The sequence below is a fragment of the Drosophila suzukii genome, chromosome 2R, assembly GCF_043229965.1.
Source record: "Drosophila suzukii chromosome 2R, CBGP_Dsuzu_IsoJpt1.0, whole genome shotgun sequence".
Lineage (NCBI taxonomy): Eukaryota > Metazoa > Arthropoda > Insecta > Diptera > Drosophilidae > Drosophila > Drosophila suzukii.
The window spans coordinates 18,599,913-18,608,734 of record NC_092081.1 but is presented as its reverse complement, the minus strand read 5'-3'; positions in this window follow the sequence as shown (position 1 = coordinate 18,608,734).

Below are 8,822 nucleotides of genomic sequence, written 5' to 3'. Positions count from 1 at the left end.
TCAACGCCGGTCCGAGGACTTACTTGATATTTCCACATGGTGCATGCAATTAGCATGTCCAGACGCAGGCGAGCAAAAAACATGTTGCCATATTGTTGACAGCCCCATAAATTGTTGCATGCACGTCGAAATGGCAGCGGGCCAAACACAAAATCCGGTAAAGCGTTGGCAAAATCCGGGGAAATGGGTGGAAAGTTTGGGGGAAAATAACCTCAGCTAACAGCCATCGCATATATGCGCATTTAGATGCATCGCAGCTTGCCGTTCGAGGACAATCTAAGGTCTTAATTGTTGCATTTTTGCACAAAATTCCCAGCGACATTGTCACCCAGTGTCTCCCATTTATTGTATGCAAAATCCGTCGCCTCGCTGCGGAAATGCTTCCATGTTCGGATTGTGGATGCCATAACCCAATTACGGCGTATGCCGCAAGTTCCCCGGCGGAGCAAAATGTCATCCAAAGTGGGGCGCGGTGCATTGAGTATCTGCACCCTCCGCCGGAAACAAAATTATTAAGCGCCAAAGTTGAGGGGGAACAATATCACTCGGGGTCAATTAAGCCAAAATTCAGAATATTGCTACCACAAAATTTGCTTTTAAAATTTAAATTAATTACATATTTTCTAAGTGTACTTGGCAGACCATCATATATTTCAAAATATAAAGTAACAAATGTATTACATATGTATATTGAAAGATAAAACTCCACGTTGTCCTAAGTAATTTTTATTCACGATCAAGTATTTCTAAAATATGTTTTTTTTTAATAGGGCTGTATGTTTATTATTTAAGTTAAATATTTTATTTTATTTTTATTTTAAAAGATTTTTATAATAGTGTAGACAAAGAGACATATCCAAGAACATTGTTCTTAAATTGAGAACATTCGTTCTTAAAAACCGTGTAAGTACATTGGTATCAATGTTCTCAATATTAAAACGAAATTGTGAGAAGAGAAAAGTTAAATAGAGTTTATTTAATAACTTTTTGATAAGTATACACTTCTGACTGGACCAATTGTTTATTTGTTGAGATATACTATGCACATACCGACAATTCAACTTGATTCAAACAAAATAAAAACATTGTCATTTTAAAAATGTCGTTAATTTATAAGAACATTTTCAACTCAGATGAGAACGTTAGAATTTTCTCTGTGTATCCTTCTCTTATCCACAGGGGTCTAATGGGTTAAAATCGAAACATTCTACTATTTATTGCATTTCAATGGTGTTCTTTTTCAATATTCGAGAAATGTTTGAACATGTAGTAGAAAAAAATAGAATGCACTAGCACCGCTTAAATTAGATGTTAGTTTTCTAGGAAAAAAACTTGATATAGTCGGCGATAATTCTAGTAGTTTTAACACGCTATTAAAATAAAAAAATGTATTTAAAAGAAATCTAGAAATACCAGATTTTTATTTAAAAGCAAAACATGACAGTTTTGTTATTGAATTTTAGTTGTTGTTGATAAAACGATACATTTTGCAGACTATTTATTCTTCTTCTTCTTTTTATACTAGTTGTTTTAAGACACTATTAAATTAAAACAATATATTTTAAAGAAATCTAGATATTCCAGATTTGTATTTAAAAGCAAAACATGGCAGTTTTGTTATTGAATTTTAGTTGTTGTTGATAAAACGATACATTTTGCAGACTTTTTATTGTCGTTTAGTGGATGGAAGTGCAGTTCAGAACCCCATTTCTAGTCAAATTTAAGTTACCCCAGCTGAGTTTGCCACTTTTACACCCTCCCGCAAACTAGAAGCCCAATTTGGGTTGCCGTGGACCCTGGATGGGATATGCAGCCTGCATATTACATTAGCTCCCATAAAATTGGGAATATTCAGGGGAGCATTTTTGTCCAGCGCCAAAGATCGTGGCCCAGCTGCTGTCACCGAATGAAAGCGACAACAATGTAATTATCATAATTAAAAGGCAGCCCCAGTCACCGAAAAACCAACCCAGCCCATTCACGTGCCCTGAAAAAACTACGGAGAACGACGACCGGCGGCCATGAATTTCCTATTAACAGCCGTTCCCAGTGACAAAAACAACGACCAAGATTCACGGCGGAGGTTTTTCCATGGTTGGGGGAAATTAGGGTTCTAGGTTGGGTGGCAAGGGGCTAATGGGGCGACGGGGTGGCAGCTGCATAATTGGACCAGGTCGCTAATTGTAAAACGGTGCGCATTAATTGTGTCTGCAGCGTTGCGCATTTTGCGGTTCCCCTTTCTTTCACCTTTGCCCCGGAGACCGCAAATTGCGATGATGAAACTCTTATGCAATTGCCCCCCATTTGTGAAAGATGCGGTACGTGTTGCTTTTCGGGGCGGACGCAGATGCATCCGCAATGCATTCTTATCAGTGCCTCTTATCAGTGCCTTTGCGAAACCGAACTCACCACGCTGGAATGCCGGACATTGGCGAACAGCTGAGTTGGGAGGTCCCTTCCGCTGCGCATGACCAGGAGGCGGAGAGAAAACATCGCAATGTGGTGGGCTTTAAATCAAATCAAACTCTAATCTTTTAAGATTTGAAAGTAAAGATAAGATAATATTATAGATTGATAAAAAGACTGTGATACCAGTAAGATTTACCAAATCTTTAGTTACATTTAAATTTGTATTTTTAATAATTACTTACTGTAAAAGCTCTCTACAAGACCACCAAAAGATTATAATAATAGTGTTTGACTTAATGACTTACAATAATTTTTTTATCGAAGTTAGCATACCATTTAAGTAAAAAGTTTTAACTCTCATGAAAAAGTCGCTCGATATTAATATTATTAAGCTTCTAACTTAAAAAGATATAATGATTATACAGATTTTCAGATAAGTCCAATTAAATAATAATATGAGTTCAAGTTAGAATCGGCTTTTACCCATTGTAGGTACTCTTCAAACTAAGTATCTGTAAAAAATTCTACAAACTTTTATTCGAAATTTATTTTTACTTTGTATTCTTGCTTTTTAGTAGAACAACTTATCCTAATCTTCTTTGTAAAAGAAATCATTCTAGTCTTATAAAGTTTAACGAAGTTGCAGAAACTAGATTTCATTTTTAAGTAATGCACCTCGTAGGTAGCACTACATTCCCTATGTTAGTATTAGTTTTGTAAACTTTACTATCATCTTAAATAAATAAATAAATGAATAAATCTTTTCTTTTATAATATAGTCATTTAAAAAATCGGTAATGACTTTATAAAGTTTGCCGAAGTTGCATGCAACAGTTTTCTTTAAACTGCCAAAGTTTTTCTTATCAGCGCCGCTTCCAGTCTAATCAGAAACATCGCTGGAAGGAGAGAGTGCAAAGAGAGCTCCAGAGCGGGCCCTAACCTGCCTCAATAGCGGCCAGTGTAACGGCTTTCACTTTCTCCGTAGCTCAGCTGCTGGTCCACAGACCCACAATGGATGCTTCGGGTCGTAGTCGTAGCACTCGGCTTTTGGGTTCGTTTCGGGGCGTGGTGAATTTCCGAGCGGACGAAGCCGACTTTAAGGCTGGAGTTCCGATGGCGACCAGCGGTTTACAGTTCGTTCTGAAACGCGTCGCGGCGTGGTTGTGTGTCCACTGAGATAGTCCCAGAAAATACTTTAAGAACCATCCCGATATTATCGGACCAAAGATCGCGTGTTTAGTGAGGTGATAAATAAGATTTATTGATGATTTATGACAAGTCTGTGAAAAGGGCAGCAGATATTTTGCAAAATTCATAATACTGTGAGAGTTCTGAAAAAAATATATTGCAAATAAAGTTTTTAAAAATTATTTTCGGAGCAAGCTCATAAGGTAGGTATTAACAAAAGAGTAAAAAATGAAATAGGAAATAGCAAAAAAAATTCTTCATCAAAAACTTTTCCATCTTTGTCAAAAAAAACTTTATAAACTAACAGCAGCGGAACCCTAAAAACCGTTTTATAAGTTGCCTCAAATTAAGGTTATAAAAACAATTGGCAGTTTTTGCTCCGAGTTGATCCTTTGACTGTTTTACAAATGTCTGCCAGTGGGGCGTATGCGTAATGCCATTGTCCAAAGGAAAGCTTACGCAAATCGCATTCAGTTTGACTCAATTGTGCACATCCATCTGTGTGCATTCATAAAGCCGTTAAGAACTTAAATACCTGGACATATGTTGTGGACAAGGAGCCAAAAAAATATACAGGATATAACGAGTTAAGAAAAAATTGTAAACTGGCAATAAATCCTTATACAACAGAGGCATGAGAACGCTGTGGCCAAGGAAAAGTAAATAATAAATTTCATCATGGGGGTTATATGTAGACTGCAAACAGAACAGAGTGGGTAAAGAACGAACACCTAGAGACCTGCAAGTCCATTAATTAGGAAAAGGTCAGAAGATGAAGTTCATATGGAAAATGAAAACCAAAAATGGAAGCCTAGCAAAATCATTCATACGCCGTGTGTGCGCTGCCAGGTCAAGTGTGAAATTGTATTTTCACAATAAGTTTGACTCGGAACCTGGCCGAAAGCCAAAGCACCAGACTTTCTTTCTGCCAAATTAATTAAACTCCTTTGTTTGGATCCGAAAATTCCGGGCACCAATTAACTGGGCGCCATTTTGCCAAATGAAGAAATTATGCTTCTTTGATGTCAGCACATTTCTACTGGCTTTTGTAACCGACTTATTATACGCTCCATCCAAGTTAATTGCCATCTGCCATCAGCATCTCAAATCCCGAGCTTCTGCTTCAGCTCATTGTTTTAATTTGGGGCATTTACCTGCACGCTTTTAGCCGGTGTTTACTTTCACTTACCCCCCATTCCTCATCCCTCATCCTGTCCATCCATTAATACTTAACTTTGCATACAAATGGGCCAACTGGGCGCTTCTGCTTTATGAATGCAAATTTGCCCAGCCTCCTGCTGATGCCTGCAGTTTGCCATTGACCCATGCTGCGAAGTATCCGAAGGATGCGGAGGATGCCGTGGTGTCACTGTCAGTTTCAGTTACTTATTTGCATACAGTTGGAGAAATTTAGGGGAAAGGGTTCTCTTCGCAGGGGGGTTCTTGAAATGTGTCTGCCTAAGGCAAATACTGAAAATAAGTTTGTGTTTGGGATACATAACTTTATTCAAAGTGAAATAACTTACTTGCCTTTGTTTTTTTCCAAAATGAAAGGAAATCTATTTTCCAAATGCATTTTAGCAGACATTTATTTTATTATGACAGCTTATTCATTTAATTTTAATTTTCTTTTTAATAAAAGTCCCAAAAACTTTCAACTAACATTACTTCTTCAATTCTGTTCTTCAATTTAAAATTAGATTTTAACTTATATCATAATGTGACCTTAAGGAAATAGGATAATTAACTGTCTTTTATATAATGATGTTGAAAATTTGACATTTTTACTTTGAATGTTTTTCTTTCAAAATAAATTTAAGCAGCACATTTTGTTAACAGGACAGTTCTGAATCAGTTCGGTTTAAGTTTTGCATCGGTTTAAAATTGCCAGAAACTCTAACGTTATAGCATTTATTTGGTTCTGATTTCATTCTGTATTTTTTTTTAAATATAAATTTTTGTTTATTCAATTAATATAATTTATTTGTTTTGAGTGTACCCTCGTCAACAATAGCAACAGAATACAGAAAAAGCAGCAAATGTTTACAAAACACAGAAAAACGGCAAATAGTTGCACCCCACGTAGCCCATTTTCAGCTATTTTGCCTTCCACTTACTTGGCGTTTACTTTGTGAAGACCCTTTTTTGGGCCGTTCTAAAACTTAACAGATATTCCAGACGCGGACTTCCCAACAATGGATTTAATGCAAATAAGAAAAAAAGCGGCAGCAAAGTAAAGCCGGATAGAAATAAGACTTGAAAGGAGCTACACGTGTTAGGTCTCAAATTTCTTTGAGGTTCGTTTAAGTAGAGCTTCTTTTAGGAATCTTGTGGCTTACCACATTATCCATGTGGATCAGTCGGTAGAAGAGTTTGCGGGAGAACTACTTAACCCTCCATCAGCAAATTAATTACATAGGGGTTTTGTATTTGTGAACTCTTGAACTTAATTTGTACTTAAATTAGAAACCAAGAAATCCTAGTAAAACGTTATCATACTTTCAGTTTTTGGCATTAAAGTGGTTTATTCAGTACAGTAATTCAGTAATTATTATTAAAACTAAGACCTGAATTCATTTGACCACTAGGCTACGTAAATGTAATTAAATACTAAATTACCAAAGCAAAACCATATTTGACTATATTCGGGAAAAAGTATGTACAAATGGATAAAGCTATCTGCAAATTTTCGTCACCCTTCGGTTTTTAAGCCTGTATTTTACGGATCTTAAGGAAATAAGCATGAGAATGTGTGGGCCTCAAACTTCTGTGTATTTTCAAAGCCCTACAAATCGGCTTAAATGGTCGTCGTGGTCGGATTTACTCTGGAAAACTATTAATTATGCACAGGGAAGGAAGAAATGTGCAGGAGTATTCCATTGGAAGGTTAACTTTAACTCAAATAAGAATTTTCGTACCCCTAAGTTCGCCCACATAAACTTTTGATGGTTCTGTGTTTGAGTTCGGCCTTTGGCATGCAACCAATTAATTAAGGACAACACTGTTCACAGCTCATTTCGTAAAAACCCATGGGCAATCAATCTAATTGACCGACAGAAAAGCAGACAGACTCAATTAAAAAAGGCCACCATAGGGGTAAAAAGGTTGATCTCTTAGTGGGTCCTAGTTGACACGCCCCATCACTTAACTATTTAGTTGTTTTATCATCCGCTTACTGACCCACAATATCACATTAAATTATTTATGATTGTGGCGTGTTAAACATTAATTAAATTCGCCTGATTTGCGGTGTGGCCAAAACGAATCAATTATTTAAGCGTTTTCAAATGCACACCCCTCAAATGCCTCACTGACGGCCTGACACCCACTCATTAATGGTTATAGATTTTCCCGATTTGCCTTGCTTTGGTTTGGGCATCAATTATGGGTCAACAAGGTAAAAGGTTATTTACTCTCCAGCTTTGATTGAGTATGCTTTGGTCAAATGCTTGTTTATAGGTTGCGATTAGGGATGACAAGGACATATTGACATATAAAGAGTGAAATACCTTACGAACAATTCTCAAATATTTTAAAAATATTCCACATCATTATCTAACTAAGTTCATCTTTATTATATTTAAATATATAATATCAAAATATATAACTAAGTACATTTTCATAACATTTAAACAACCCACAAAAAATATAAGTTTGTAAAATGTTCAAGGCATTTTATTATTTTAAGCTACTTTAATGTTTATTTTTAGACTTTTTCAACAGTAGATTCAGTAACAAAGCAAAAATAATGAATACCACATTTAAAAAAAAATCTTATATATTATTAAAATATTCCATACTTTTACCTTACTAAGAAAATATTCATCAAATTTAAAAATCACTAATTTATTTTCAAGATTATTAAATTTTTAGGCATCATTTATTTGTAATCTTTTAAAAATGTATATGTTTTGGTTTTTAAAATGTAGATTTTCTTAATAAATAGTCCAAAATCGTACTTCTTTGGCATCTCTCTTCATCACGATCTATAAACATTGGGGTTCTCTATAGCTAGGCCCCTAGAGTGCCGTTCCTTTTGCGGTCAGTGAAAGTAAAAGAAACGAATGACAGAATAATTGCCATCGAATGGCAAAGTTGAGTTACAATCTAGGCGACTGGCTTTTCCTGCCAGTCCATTCTGCGACTTTTCCCTGCAGATGATTTGTGCCCTTCTTTCAGCACTTTTCTTTCCGTATTTTTTTGTTTTCCCCAGCCCGGGGCAGCAGGTGCTTTGAGCCGAGGTTTCTTTTGCCTGTCAGTGATTGAAGCGCTTGCAAATGGCTACAATTGCGGCGGTTCTCTAAATAACAAATGGCCAAAGGCAAGTTTTATGGCCCGCCTCCCTTGACGCTACGATTTCCCTGGAACTTGTTTGGCCAAGTGTCGTTTCCAAGTTTTCCCTCTAGTTTTTCCTGGTTCTGGTTCCAGTTCTGTTTGGCTGGGCGTAAGTAAGGGCTGCCCGGCTGTCCTGTAAAAGTGAATTATGGCGACAGTTGTCAGCGGAACTTTTAAGCTGCCTACGGAAGAAGACAAAGCCAAAGGATGCACTCAGTTGGGGGGTATAAACTTGGTATTGCGAAACTTCCACATCCCCTGGCAAGCATATCATTTGTCAAACCCCAAGAGCCAGGAACTTCCCTCTACCTTCTGCTCCAATTGAAGTTCAGACTTCAGCAACAGTCAAGTGTCAAGGTTGACGGCTGAATGCAGACTTTGGGGCAAGGACAAGCTCGCGAAAATGGTCCTCTTAAATTGTCATCTGTGTGTGACCCCCACACATCCCCCCTGCCTTTTCGCGGCTTTCGTCCTTCTGGCCCACAGGACAATGGAGGTTGTTGGTTGGCAGTGGTAGTGGGGCAAAGACAAGCATTTCACCGTCACTTGACTGACAAGTCGTGCGTGTGGGCGTGGTCGCTGTGAATGTGCCACCGCCCCCATTTCACCCCCCAACTTTCACTCGGTTATTTCAGCACTGTGCACACAGTTTGGGTATGCCGGCATTACGTTCCGAGGTAATCAGCAGGGGCCAAGGGATTCACTGGGTAAGGCAAATAACCAAGGCATAAGTGGAGGAAAAATAAAGCAGACGTACGTATTCAGAAAAATAATATTTCCGATAATGAGGGAGCGAAAAATACCACAAGAATAATAATACAAAAGGAAAGCGTAGGAATACAGGGGAAAAATTACAGATATTTTTATTTTGGAGCAGCTTCTGTAAACGG